We start from the raw sequence: 14,637 nt of genomic DNA on the forward strand, positions 1-14,637 counted from the left end.
TGCACTGGTTTTGACTCTATGGTTAGTGCACTGGCTTTTACTCTCTCTCTCTCTCTCTCTCTCTTGTTAAGACACTGGCTTTGACTCTCTCTATGGTTAGGGCACTGGCTTTGACTTTCTCTCTGGTTAGTGGACTGTCTTTGACTTTCTCTCTGGATAGTGCACTGACTTTGATTCTCTCTCTCTCTCTCTCTCTCTCTCTCTCTCTCTCTCTGGTTAGGGGACTGGCTTTGACTCTCTCTGGTAAGTGCACTGGTTTGATTTTCTCTGGTTAGAGCACTGGCTTTGACTCTCACTCTCTCTCTCTCTCTGGTTAGTGCACTGGCTTTGACTCTCTCTGGTTAGAGCACTGGCTCTGACTCTGGTTAGTGCACGGGCTTTGACTCGCTTGTTAGTGCCCTGGTTTTGACTCTCTCTGGTTAGTGCACTGGAACCGACTATCATTGTTTCATGCACTGGCTTAGAATCTCTTTGGTTTGTGCACTGGCTTTGACTCTCTCTGGATAGTGCACTGGCTTTCTCTCTCCCTCTCTCACTGGTTAGGGCACTGGGTTTGACTCTGGTTGGGGCACTGGATTTGACTCTGGTTAGTGGAATGGCTTTGACTCTCTGGATAGTGCGCTGGCTTTGACTCTGTTTGGAAAGTGCACTGGCTTTGACTCTCTCTCTCTCTCTCTCTTTCTCTCTCTCTGGTTAGTGCACTGGCTTTGTCTCTTTCTCTCTCTGGTTAGTTCACTGGTTTTGACTCTCTGGTTAGTACACTGGCTTTTAATCTCTCTATGGTTAGTGCACTGGCTTTGACTCTCTCTCTCTCTCTCTGTTTAGTTCACTGTTTGTGACTTTCTCTCTGGATAGTGCACTGGTTTTGAGTCTCTCTCTCTCTGGTTACTGCATTAGCTTTGACTCTCTCTGGTCAATGCACTCTCTTTGAGTCTCTCCCTCTCTGGTTAGTGCATTGGCTTTGTCACTCTCTCTGGTTAGTGCACTGGTTTCGACTCTCTAAGGTTGTGTGCACTGGCTTTGACTCTCTCTGGTTAGTGCACTGGCTTTGACTGTTTCTCTCTCTCTCTGGTTAGTGCACTGGCTTTGACTGTCTGCTTAGAGCACTAGCTTTGACTCTCTCCCTCTCTGGTTAGTTCACTGGTTTTGACTCTATGGTTAGTGCACTGGCTTTTACTCTCTCTCTCTGGTTAAGGCACTGGCTTTTACTCTCTCTATGGTTAGGGCACTGTCTTTGACTTTCTCTCTGGTTAGTGGACTGTCTTTGACTTTCTCTCTGGATATTGCACTGGCTTTGATTCTCTCTCTCTCTCTCTCTCTCTCTCTCTCTCTCTCTCTCTCTCTCACTCTCTGGTTAGTGCACTGGCTTTGTCTCTTTCTCTCTCTGGTTAGTGCACTGGTTTTGACTCTATGGTTAGTGCACTGGCTTTTACTCTCTTTCTGGTTAGGGAACTGGCTTTGCCTCTCTCTATGGTTAGGGCACTGTCTTTGACTTTCTCTCTGGTTAGTGGACTGTCTTTGACTTTCTCTCTGGATATTGCACTGGCTTTGATTCTCTCTCTCTCTCTCTCTCTCTCTCTCTCTCTCTCTCACTCTCTGGTTAGTGCACTGGCTTTGTCTCTATCTCTCTCTAGTTAGTGCACTGGTTTTGACTCTATGGTTAGTGCACTGGCTTTTACTCTCTTTCTGGTTAGGGAACTGGCTTTGCCTCTCTCTATGGTTAGGGCACTGGCTTTGACTTTCTCTCTGGTTAGTCGACTGGCTTTGACTTTCTCTCTGGATAGTGCACTGGTTTTGAGTCTCTCTCTCTCTCTGGTTACTGCATTAGCTTTGACTCTCTCTGGTTAATGCACTGGCTTGGAGTCTCTCCCTCTCTGGTTAGTGCATTGGCTTTGTCACTCTCTCTGGTTAGTGCACTGGTTTCGACTCTCTAAGGTTAGTGCACTGGCTTTGACTCTCTCTGGTTAGTGCACTGGCTTTGACTGTCTCTCTCTCTCTCTCTGGTTAGTGCACTGGCTTTGACTTTCTGGTTAATGCACTGGCTTTGACTTCCACTCTGGTTAGTGCACTTGCATTGACTCTCTTGTTAGTGCACTGGATTCGAGTCTCTGGTTAGTGCACTGGCTTTGAAAATCTGGTTAGAGCAGTGGCTCCCTCTGTCTCTCTCCCTCTCTCTCTCTCTCTCTCTCTCTCTCTCTCTGGTTAGAGCATTGGCTTTGACACTCTCGGCTTAGTGCAATAGCATTGACTCTCTCTCTGGTTAGTGCACTGGTTTTGACTCTCTCTGGTTAGTGCAATGGCTTTGACTCACTCTTGTTAATTAATTGGCTTTGACTCTCTCTGGTTAGTGCACTTGCTTTGACGGTCTCTCTCTCTCTCTCTCTGGTTAGAGCACTGGCTTTGACTCTCTCTGGTTAGAGCACTGGCTTTGACTCTCTCTGGTTAGTGCACTGGCTTTGACTCTGGTTAGTGCACGGGCTTTGACTCTCTTGTTAGTGCACTGGTTTTGACTCTCTCTGGTTAGTGCACTGGAACCGACTATCTTTGTTTCATGCACTGGCTTAGAATCTCTTTGGTTTGTGCACTGGTTTTGACTCTCTCTGGATAGTGCACTGGCCTTCTCTCTCCCTCTCTCACTGTTTAGGGCACTGGATTTGACTCTGGTTAGGGCACTGGATTTGACTCTGGTTAGGGCACTGGATTTGACTCTGGTTAGGGCACTGGATTTGACTCTGGTTAGGGCACTGGATTTGACTCTGGTTAGGGCACTGGATTTGACTCAGGTTAGTGAACTGGCTTTGACTCTCTGGATAGTGCGCTGGCATTGAAGCTGTTTGGTCAGTGCACTGGCTTTTACTCTCTCTCTCTCTCTCTCTCTCTCTGGTTAGGACACTGGCTTTGTCTCTCTCTATGGTTAGGACACTGGCTTTGACTTTCTCTCTGGATAGTGCAATGGCTTTGAATTTCTCTCTGGATAGTGCACTGGCTTTGAATCTCTCTCTCTCTCTCTCTCCCGTTAGTGCACTGGCTTTGACTCTATCTGGTCAGTGCACTTGCTTCGACTCTCTTGATTAGTGCATTGGCTTTGACTCTCTATCGTTAGTGCGCTGGTTTGGACTCTCTGGATAGTGCACTGGTTTTGACTCTCTCTCTGAATAGTGGGCTCGCTTTGACCCGCTTTGGTTAGTGCACAGTCTGTGACTCTGTCTCTCTCTTTGGTTAGTGCACTGGCTTTGACTCTTTCTCTCCCTGGTTAGTGCACTCGTTTCGACTCTCTGGTTAGAGCACTGGCTTTTTATCTCTCTCTCTGGTTAGTGCACTGGCTTTGACTCTCACTATGGTTAGGACGCTGGCTTTGACTTTCTTACTGGTTTGTGGACTGGCTTTGATTTTCTCCCTGGATAGTGCACTGGCTTTGACTCTATCTGGTTAGTACACTTGCTTTGACTCTCTTGATTAGTGTTTTGGCTTTGATTCTCTCTGTTTAGTGCGCTGGTTTTGACTATCTGGATAGCGCACTGGTTTTGATTCTCTCTCTGGTTAGTGCACTGGCTTTGACTTCCACTCTGGTTAGTGCACTAGCTTTGACTCTGGTTAGTGCACTGGCTTTGACTCTATCTGGTTAGTACACTTGCATTGACTCTCTTGATTAGTGTTTTGGCTTTGACTCTCTCTGTTTAGTGCGCTGGTTTTGACTCTCTGGATAGCGCACTGGTTTTGATTCTCTCTCTGGTTAGTGCACTAGCTTTGACTCTCTCTGGTTAGTGCACTTGCTTTGACTCTCTGGTTAGTGCACTGACTTTGACTCTGGTTAGTGCACGGGCTTTGACTGTCTCTGGTTAGTGCACTGGCTTTGACTGTTTCTCTCTCTCTCTGGTTAGTGCACTGGCTTTGACTCTCTCTGGTTAGTGCACTGGTTTTGACTGTTTCTCTCTCTCTCTGGTTAGTGCACTGGCTTTGACTGTCTGCTTAAAGCTCGAGCTTTGACTCTCTCTCTCTCTGGTTAGTGCACTGGCTTTGGCTCTCGCTCTGGTTAGTGCACTGGCTTTGACTCTCTCTCTCTCTCTCTCTGGTTAGTGAACTGGCTTTAACTTTTTGGTTAGTGCACTGGCTTTGACTCTCCCTCTCTGGTTATTGCACTGGCTTTGACTTTCTGGTTAGTGCACTGGCTTTGACTTCCACTCTGGTTAGTGCACTAGCTTTGACTCTGGGTAGTGCACTGGATTTGACCCTCTCTCTCTCTCTCTCTCTCTCTCTCTCTCTCTCTCTCTCTCTCTCTCTCTCTCTCTCTCTCACTCTCTCTCTCTCATTCTCTCTCTGGTTAGTGCACTGGCTTTGACTCTATCTGGTTAGTACACTTGCATTGACTCTCCTGATTAGTGTTTTGGCTTTGACTCTCTCTGTTTAGTGCGATGGTTTTGACTCTCTGGATAGCGCACTGGTTTTGATTCTCTCTCTGGTTAGTGCATTGGCTTTGACTCTCTCTGGTTAGTGCACTGGCTTTGACTGTCTCTCTCTCTCTCTGGTTAGTGCACTGGCTTTGACTTTCTGGTTAATGCACTGGCTTTGACTTCCACTCTGGTTAGTGCACTTGCATTGACTCTCTTGTTAGTGCACTGGATTCGAGTCTCTGGTTAGTGCACTGGCTTTGAAAATCTGGTTAGAGCACTGGCTCCCTCTGTCTCTCTCCCTCTCTCTCTCTCTCTCTCTCTCTCTCTGGTTAGAGCATTGGCTTTGACACTCTCGGCTTAGTGCAATAGCATTGACTCTCTCTTTGGTTAGTGCACTGGTTTTGACTCTCTCTGGTTAGTGCAATGGCTTTGACTCACTCTTGTTAATTAATTGGCTTTGACTCTCTCTGGTTAGTGCACTTGCTTTGACGGTCTCTCTCTCTCTCTCTGGTTAGAGCACTGGCTTTGACTCTCTCTGGTTAGAACACTGGCTTTGACTCTCTCTGGTTAGTGCACTGGCTTTGACTCTGGTTAGTGCACGGGCTTTGACTCTCTTGTTAGTGCACTGGTTTTGACTCTCTCTGGTTAGTGCACTGGAACCGACTATCTTTGTTTCATGCACTGGCTTAGAATCTCTTTGGTTTGTGCACTGGTTTTGACTCTCTCTGGATAGTGCACTGGCCTTCTCTCTCCCTCTCTCACTGTTTAGGGCACTGGATTTGACTCTGGTTAGGGCACTGGATTTGACTCTGGTTAGGGCACTGGATTTGACTCTGGTTAGGGCACTGGATTTGACTCTGGTTAGGGCACTGGATTTGACTCAGGTTAGTGAACTGGCTTTGACTCTCTGGATAGTGCGCTGGCATTGAAGCTGTTTGGTCAGTGCACTGGCTTTTACTCTCTCTCTCTCTCTCTCTCTCTCTCTCTGGTTAGGACACTGGCTTTGTCTCTCTCTATGGTTAGGACACTGGCTTTGACTTTCTCTCTGGATAGTGCAATGGCTTTGAATTTCTCTCTGGATAGTGCACTGGCTTTGAATCTCTCTCTCTCTCTCTCTCTCCCGTTAGTGCACTGGCTTTGACTCTATCTGGTCAGTGCACTTGCTTCGACTCTCTTGATTAGTGCATTGGCTTTGACTCTCTATCGTTAGTGCGCTGGTTTTGACTCTCTGGATAGTGCACTGGTTTTGACTCTCTCTCTGAATAGTGGGCTCGCTTTGACCCGCTTTGGTTAGTGCACAGTCTGTGACTCTGTCTCTCTCTTTGGTTAGTGCACTGGCTTTGACTCTTTCTCTCCCTGGTTAGTGCACTCGTTTCGACTCTCTGGTTAGAGCACTGGCTTTTTATCTCTCTCTCTGGTTAGTGCACTGGCTTTGACTCTCACTATGGTTAGGACGCTGGCTTTGACTTTCTTACTGGTTTGTGGACTGGCTTTGATTTTCTCCCTGGATAGTGCACTGGCTTTGACTCTATCTGGTTAGTACACTTGCTTTGACTCTCTTGATTAGTGTTTTGGCTTTGACTCTCTCTGTTTAGTGCGCTGGTTTTGACTATCTGGATAGCGCACTGGTTTTGATTCTCTCTCTGGTTAGTGCACTGGCTTTGACTTCCACTCTGGTTAGTGCACTAGCTTTGACTCTGGTTAGTGCACTGGCTTTGACTCTATCTGGTTAGTACACTTGCATTGACTCTCTTGATTAGTGTTTTGGCTTTGACTCTCTCTGTTTAGTGCGCTGGTTTTGACTCTCTGGATAGCGCACTGGTTTTGATTCTCTCTCTGGTTAGTGCACTGGCTTTGACTCTCTCTGGTTAGTGCACTTGCTTTGACTCTCTGGTTAGTGCACTGACTTTGACTCTGGTTAGTGCACGGGCTTTGACTCTCTCTGGTTAGTGCACTGGAACCGACTATCTTTGTTTCATGCACTGGCTTTGAATCTCTTAGGTTTGTGCACTGGCTTTGACTCTCTCTGGATAGTGCACTGGCTTTCTCTCTCCCTCTCTCTCTGGTTAGGGCACTGGATTTGACTCTGGTTAGTTAACTGGCTTTGACTCTCTGGATAGTGCGCTGGCTTTGACTCTGTTTGGTCAGTGCACTGGCTTTGACTCTCTCTCTCTTCTGGTTAGTAGACTGGCTTTGTCTCTTTCTCTCTCTGGTTAGTACACTGGTATTGACTCTCTGGTTAGTGCACTGGCTTTTACTCTCTTTCTCTCTGGTTAGTGCACTGGCTTTGACTCTCTCTGGTAGTGCACTGGCTTTGACTCTCTCTGGTAGTGCACTGGTTTTGACTCTATCTGGTTAGTGCACTTGCTTTGACTCTGTTGGTTTGTGCACTGTCTTTGACTCTCTCTCTCTCTCTGTCTCTCTCTCTCTCTCTCTGGTTAATGCACTGCATTTGACTCCCTGTTTATTACACAGTCTTTGACTCCCTGGTTAGTGCACTGGCTTTGATTCCCTGGTAAGTGCACTGGCTTTGACTCTCTCTCTCTCTCTCTCTCTCTCTCTCTCTCTCTCTCTCTCTCTCTCTCTCTGGTTAATGCACTGGCTTTGACTCTATCTCTGGTTATTGCACTGGCTTTGACTCTCTCTGGTTAGTGCACTGGCTTTTTCTATCCCTCTCTCTCTGGTTAGGGCACTGGCTTTGACTCCGGTTAGTGCATTGGCTTTGACTCTCTCTCTCTCTCTCTCTCTCTCTCTCTCAATCTCTCTCTCTCTCTCTCTCTCTCTCTCTCTCTCTCTCTCTCTCTCTCTCTCTCTCTCTCTCTCTCTCTCTCTCTCTCTCTCTGGTTAGTCCACTGAATTTGACTCCCTGTTTATTACACATTCTTTGACTCCCTCGTTATTACACTGGCTTTGATTCCCTGTTAAGTGCACTGGCTTTCTCTCTCTCTCTCTCTCTCTCTCTCTCTCTCTCGCTCTCTCTCTCTCTGGTTACTTCACTGGCTTTGACTCTCTCTGGTTAGTGCACTGGCTTTCTCTATCCCTCTCTCTCTGGTTAGGGCACTGGTTTTGACTCTGGTTAGTGCATTGGCATTGACTTTCTCTCTGGTTAGTGGACTGTCTTTTACTTCCTCTCTGGATAGTGCACTGGCTTTGATTCTCTCTCTCTCTCTCTCTCTCTCTCTCTCTCTCTCTCTCTCTCTCTCTCTCTCTCTCTCTCTTTCTCTGGTTAGGGGACTGGCTTTGACTCTCTCTGGTAAGTGCACTGGTTTGATTTTCTCTGGTTAGAGCACTGGCTTTGACTCTCACTCTCTCTCTCTCTCTGGTTAGTGCACTGGCTTTGACTCTCTCTGGTTAGAGCACTGGCTCTGACTCTGGTTAGTGCACGGGCTTTGACTCGCTTGTTAGTGCCCTGGTTTTGACTCTCTCTGGTTAGTGCACTGGAACCGACTATCATTGTTTCATGCACTGGCTTAGAATCTCTTTGGTTTGTGCACTGGCTTTGACTCTCTCTGGATAGTGCACTGGCTTTCTCTCTCCCTCTCTCACTGGTTAGGGCACTGGGTTTGACTCTGGTTGGGGCACTGGATTTGACTCTGGTTAGTGGAATGGCTTTGACTCTCTGGATAGTGCGCTGGCTTTGACTCTGTTTGGAAAGTGCACTGGCTTTGACTCTCTCTCTCTCTCTCTCTTTCTCTCTCTCTGGTTAGTGCACTGGCTTTGTCTCTTTCTCTCTCTGGTTAGTTCACTGGTTTTGACTCTCTGGTTAGTACACTGGCTTTTAATCTCTCTATGGTTAGTGCACTGGCTTTGACTCTCTCTCTCTCTCTCTGTTTAGTTCACTGTTTGTGACTTTCTCTCTGGATAGTGCACTGGTTTTGAGTCTCTCTCTCTCTGGTTACTGCATTAGCTTTGACTCTCTCTGGTCAATGCACTCTCTTTGAGTCTCTCCCTCTCTGGTTAGTGCATTGGCTTTGTCACTCTCTCTGGTTAGTGCACTGGTTTCGACTCTCTAAGGTTGTGTGCACTGGCTTTGACTCTCTCTGGTTAGTGCACTGGCTTTGACTGTTTCTCTCTCTCTCTGGTTAGTGCACTGGCTTTGACTGTCTGCTTAGAGCACTAGCTTTGACTCTCTCCCTCTCTGGTTAGTTCACTGGTTTTGACTCTATGGTTAGTGCACTGGCTTTTACTCTCTCTCTCTGGTTAAGGCACTGGCTTTTACTCTCTCTATGGTTAGGGCACTGTCTTTGACTTTCTCTCTGGTTAGTGGACTGTCTTTGACTTTCTCTCTGGATATTGCACTGGCTTTGATTCTCTCTCTCTCTCTCTCTCTCTCTCTCTCTCTCTCTCTCTCTCTCTCTCTCTCACTCTCTGGTTAGTGCACTGGCTTTGTCTCTTTCTCTCTCTGGTTAGTGCACTGGTTTTGACTCTATGGTTAGTGCACTGGCTTTTACTCTCTTTCTGGTTAGGGAACTGGCTTTGCCTCTCTCTATGGTTAGGGCACTGTCTTTGACTTTCTCTCTGGTTAGTGGACTGTCTTTGACTTTCTCTCTGGATATTGCACTGGCTTTGATTCTCTCTCTCTCTCTCTCTCTCTCTCTCTCTCTCTCTCTCACTCTCTGGTTAGTGCACTGGCTTTGTCTCTTTCTCTCTCTAGTTAGTGCACTGGTTTTGACTCTATGGTTAGTGCACTGGCTTTTACTCTCTTTCTGGTTAGGGAACTGGCTTTGCCTCTCTCTATGGTTAGGGCACTGGCTTTGACTTTCTCTCTGGTTAGTCGACTGGCTTTGACTTTCTCTCTGGATAGTGCACTGGCTTTGATTCTCTCTCTCTCTCTCTCTCCCTCTCTCTCTCTGGTTAATGCACTGGCTTTGAATCTATCTGGTTAGTGCACTTGCTGTGACTCTCTTGATTAGTGCATTGGCTTTGACTCTCTCTGGTTAGTGCGCTGGTTTTGACTCTCTGAATAGTGCACTGGTTTTGACTCTCTCTCTCTGGATAGTGCTCTGGCTTTGTCCCTCTTTGGTTAGTGCACAGGCTTTGACTCTCTCTCTCTCTCTCTGGTTAGTGCACTGGCTTTGTCTCTTTCTCTCTCTGGTTACTTCACTGGTTTTGACTCTCTGGTTAGTACACTGGCTTTTAATCTCTCTATGGTTATTGCACTGGCTTTGACTCTCTCTCTCTCTCTCTCTCTCTCTCTCTCTCTCTCTCTCTCTCTCTCTCTCTCTCTGTTTAGTTCACTGTTTGTGACTTTCTCTCTGGATAGTGCACTGGTTTTGAGTCTCTCTCTCTCTCTGGTTACTGCATTAGCTTTGACTCTCTCTGGTTAATGCACTGGCTTGGAGTCTCTCCCTCTCTGGTTAGTGCATTGGCTTTGTCACTCTCTCTGGTTAGTGCACTGGTTTCGACTCTCTAAGGTTAGTGCACTGGCTTTGACTCTCTCTGGTTAGTGCACTGGCTTTGACTGTCTCTCTCTCTCTCTCTGGTTAGTGCACTGGCTTTGACTTTCTGGTTAATGCACTGGCTTTGACTTCCACTCTGGTTAGTGCACTTGCATTGACTCTCTTGTTAGTGCACTGGATTCGAGTCTCTGGTTAGTGCACTGGCTTTGAAAATCTGGTTAGAGCAGTGGCTCCCTCTGTCTCTCTCCCTCTCTCTCTCTCTCTCTCTCTCTCTGGTTAGAGCATTGGCTTTGACACTCTCGGCTTAGTGCAATAGCATTGACTCTCTCTCTGGTTAGTGCACTGGTTTTGACTCTCTCTGGTTAGTGCAATGGCTTTGACTCACTCTTGTTAATTAATTGGCTTTGACTCTCTCTGGTTAGTGCACTTGCTTTGACGGTCTCTCTCTCTCTCTCTGGTTAGAGCACTGGCTTTGACTCTCTCTGGTTAGAGCACTGGCTTTGACTCTCTCTGGTTAGTGCACTGGCTTTGACTCTGGTTAGTGCACGGGCTTTGACTCTCTTGTTAGTGCACTGGTTTTGACTCTCTCTGGTTAGTGCACTGGAACCGACTATCTTTGTTTCATGCACTGGCTTAGAATCTCTTTGGTTTGTGCACTGGTTTTGACTCTCTCTGGATAGTGCACTGGCCTTCTCTCTCCCTCTCTCACTGTTTAGGGCACTGGATTTGACTCTGGTTAGGGCACTGGATTTGACTCTGGTTAGGGCACTGGATTTGACTCTGGTTAGGGCACTGGATTTGACTCTGGTTAGGGCACTGGATTTGACTCTGGTTAGGGCACTGGATTTGACTCAGGTTAGTGAACTGGCTTTGACTCTCTGGATAGTGCGCTGGCATTGAAGCTGTTTGGTCAGTGCACTGGCTTTTACTCTCTCTCTCTCTCTCTCTCTCTCTGGTTAGGACACTGGCTTTGTCTCTCTCTATGGTTAGGACACTGGCTTTGACTTTCTCTCTGGATAGTGCAATGGCTTTGAATTTCTCTCTGGATAGTGCACTGGCTTTGAATCTCTCTCTCTCTCTCTCTCCCGTTAGTGCACTGGCTTTGACTCTATCTGGTCAGTGCACTTGCTTCGACTCTCTTGATTAGTGCATTGGCTTTGACTCTCTATCGTTAGTGCGCTGGTTTTGACTCTCTGGATAGTGCACTGGTTTTGACTCTCTCTCTGAATAGTGGGCTCGCTTTGACCCGCTTTGGTTAGTGCACAGTCTGTGACTCTGTCTCTCTCTTTGGTTAGTGCACTGGCTTTGACTCTTTCTCTCCCTGGTTAGTGCACTCGTTTCGACTCTCTGGTTAGAGCACTGGCTTTTTATCTCTCTCTCTGGTTAGTGCACTGGCTTTGACTCTCACTATGGTTAGGACGCTGGCTTTGACTTTCTTACTGGTTTGTGGACTGGCTTTGATTTTCTCCCTGGATAGTGCACTGGCTTTGACTCTATCTGGTTAGTACACTTGCTTTGACTCTCTTGATTAGTGTTTTGGCTTTGATTCTCTCTGTTTAGTGCGCTGGTTTTGACTATCTGGATAGCGCACTGGTTTTGATTCTCTCTCTGGTTAGTGCACTGGCTTTGACTTCCACTCTGGTTAGTGCACTAGCTTTGACTCTGGTTAGTGCACTGGCTTTGACTCTATCTGGTTAGTACACTTGCATTGACTCTCTTGATTAGTGTTTTGGCTTTGACTCTCTCTGTTTAGTGCGCTGGTTTTGACTCTCTGGATAGCGCACTGGTTTTGATTCTCTCTCTGGTTAGTGCACTAGCTTTGACTCTCTCTGGTTAGTGCACTTGCTTTGACTCTCTGGTTAGTGCACTGACTTTGACTCTGGTTAGTGCACGGGCTTTGACTGTCTCTGGTTAGTGCACTGGCTTTGACTGTTTCTCTCTCTCTCTGGTTAGTGCACTGGCTTTGACTCTCTCTGGTTAGTGCACTGGTTTTGACTGTTTCTCTCTCTCTCTGGTTAGTGCACTGGCTTTGACTGTCTGCTTAAAGCTCGAGCTTTGACTCTCTCTCTCTCTGGTTAGTGCACTGGCTTTGGCTCTCGCTCTGGTTAGTGCACTGGCTTTGACTCTCTCTCTCTCTCTCTCTGGTTAGTGAACTGGCTTTAACTTTTTGGTTAGTGCACTGGCTTTGACTCTCCCTCTCTGGTTATTGCACTGGCTTTGACTTTCTGGTTAGTGCACTGGCTTTGACTTCCACTCTGGTTAGTGCACTAGCTTTGACTCTGGGTAGTGCACTGGATTTGACCCTCTCTCTCTCTCTCTCTCTCTCTCTCTCTCTCTCTCTCTCTCTCTCTCTCTCTCTCTCTCTCTCTCTCTCACTCTCTCTCTCTCATTCTCTCTCTGGTTAGTGCACTGGCTTTGACTCTATCTGGTTAGTACACTTGCATTGACTCTCCTGATTAGTGTTTTGGCTTTGACTCTCTCTGTTTAGTGCGATGGTTTTGACTCTCTGGATAGCGCACTGGTTTTGATTCTCTCTCTGGTTAGTGCATTGGCTTTGACTCTCTCTGGTTAGTGCACTGGCTTTGACTGTCTCTCTCTCTCTCTGGTTAGTGCACTGGCTTTGACTTTCTGGTTAATGCACTGGCTTTGACTTCCACTCTGGTTAGTGCACTTGCATTGACTCTCTTGTTAGTGCACTGGATTCGAGTCTCTGGTTAGTGCACTGGCTTTGAAAATCTGGTTAGAGCACTGGCTCCCTCTGTCTCTCTCCCTCTCTCTCTCTCTCTCTCTCTCTCTCTGGTTAGAGCATTGGCTTTGACACTCTCGGCTTAGTGCAATAGCATTGACTCTCTCTTTGGTTAGTGCACTGGTTTTGACTCTCTCTGGTTAGTGCAATGGCTTTGACTCACTCTTGTTAATTAATTGGCTTTGACTCTCTCTGGTTAGTGCACTTGCTTTGACGGTCTCTCTCTCTCTCTCTGGTTAGAGCACTGGCTTTGACTCTCTCTGGTTAGAACACTGGCTTTGACTCTCTCTGGTTAGTGCACTGGCTTTGACTCTGGTTAGTGCACGGGCTTTGACTCTCTTGTTAGTGCACTGGTTTTGACTCTCTCTGGTTAGTGCACTGGAACCGACTATCTTTGTTTCATGCACTGGCTTAGAATCTCTTTGGTTTGTGCACTGGTTTTGACTCTCTCTGGATAGTGCACTGGCCTTCTCTCTCCCTCTCTCACTGTTTAGGGCACTGGATTTGACTCTGGTTAGGGCACTGGATTTGACTCTGGTTAGGGCACTGGATTTGACTCTGGTTAGGGCACTGGATTTGACTCTGGTTAGGGCACTGGATTTGACTCAGGTTAGTGAACTGGCTTTGACTCTCTGGATAGTGCGCTGGCATTGAAGCTGTTTGGTCAGTGCACTGGCTTTTACTCTCTCTCTCTCTCTCTCTCTCTCTCTCTGGTTAGGACACTGGCTTTGTCTCTCTCTATGGTTAGGACACTGGCTTTGACTTTCTCTCTGGATAGTGCAATGGCTTTGAATTTCTCTCTGGATAGTGCACTGGCTTTGAATCTCTCTCTCTCTCTCTCTCTCCCGTTAGTGCACTGGCTTTGACTCTATCTGGTCAGTGCACTTGCTTCGACTCTCTTGATTAGTGCATTGGCTTTGACTCTCTATCGTTAGTGCGCTGGTTTTGACTCTCTGGATAGTGCACTGGTTTTGACTCTCTCTCTGAATAGTGGGCTCGCTTTGACCCGCTTTGGTTAGTGCACAGTCTGTGACTCTGTCTCTCTCTTTGGTTAGTGCACTGGCTTTGACTCTTTCTCTCCCTGGTTAGTGCACTCGTTTCGACTCTCTGGTTAGAGCACTGGCTTTTTATCTCTCTCTCTGGTTAGTGCACTGGCTTTGACTCTCACTATGGTTAGGACGCTGGCTTTGACTTTCTTACTGGTTTGTGGACTGGCTTTGATTTTCTCCCTGGATAGTGCACTGGCTTTGACTCTATCTGGTTAGTACACTTGCTTTGACTCTCTTGATTAGTGTTTTGGCTTTGACTCTCTCTGTTTAGTGCGCTGGTTTTGACTATCTGGATAGCGCACTGGTTTTGATTCTCTCTCTGGTTAGTGCACTGGCTTTGACTTCCACTCTGGTTAGTGCACTAGCTTTGACTCTGGTTAGTGCACTGGCTTTGACTCTATCTGGTTAGTACACTTGCATTGACTCTCTTGATTAGTGTTTTGGCTTTGACTCTCTCTGTTTAGTGCGCTGGTTTTGACTCTCTGGATAGCGCACTGGTTTTGATTCTCTCTCTGGTTAGTGCACTGGCTTTGACTCTCTCTGGTTAGTGCACTTGCTTTGACTCTCTGGTTAGTGCACTGACTTTGACTCTGGTTAGTGCACGGGCTTTGACTCTCTCTGGTTAGTGCACTGGAACCGACTATCTTTGTTTCATGCACTGGCTTTGAATCTCTTAGGTTTGTGCACTGGCTTTGACTCTCTCTGGATAGTGCACTGGCTTTCTCTCTCCCTCTCTCTCTGGTTAGGGCACTGGATTTGACTCTGGTTAGTTAACTGGCTTTGACTCTCTGGATAGTGCGCTGGCTTTGACTCTGTTTGGTCAGTGCACTGGCTTTGACTCTCTCTCTCTTCTGGTTAGTAGACTGGCTTTGTCTCTTTCTCTCTCTGGTTAGTACACTGGTATTGACTCTCTGGTTAGTGCACTGGCTTTTACTCTCTTTCTCTCTGGTTAGTGCACTGGCTTTGACTCTCTCTGGTAGTGCACTGGCTTTGACTCTCTCTGGTAGTGCACTGGTTTTGACTCTATCTGGTTAGTGCACTTGCTTTGACTC

Source organism: Carcharodon carcharias, chromosome 12 (genome assembly GCF_017639515.1).
Source record: "Carcharodon carcharias isolate sCarCar2 chromosome 12, sCarCar2.pri, whole genome shotgun sequence".
Lineage (NCBI taxonomy): Eukaryota > Metazoa > Chordata > Chondrichthyes > Lamniformes > Lamnidae > Carcharodon > Carcharodon carcharias.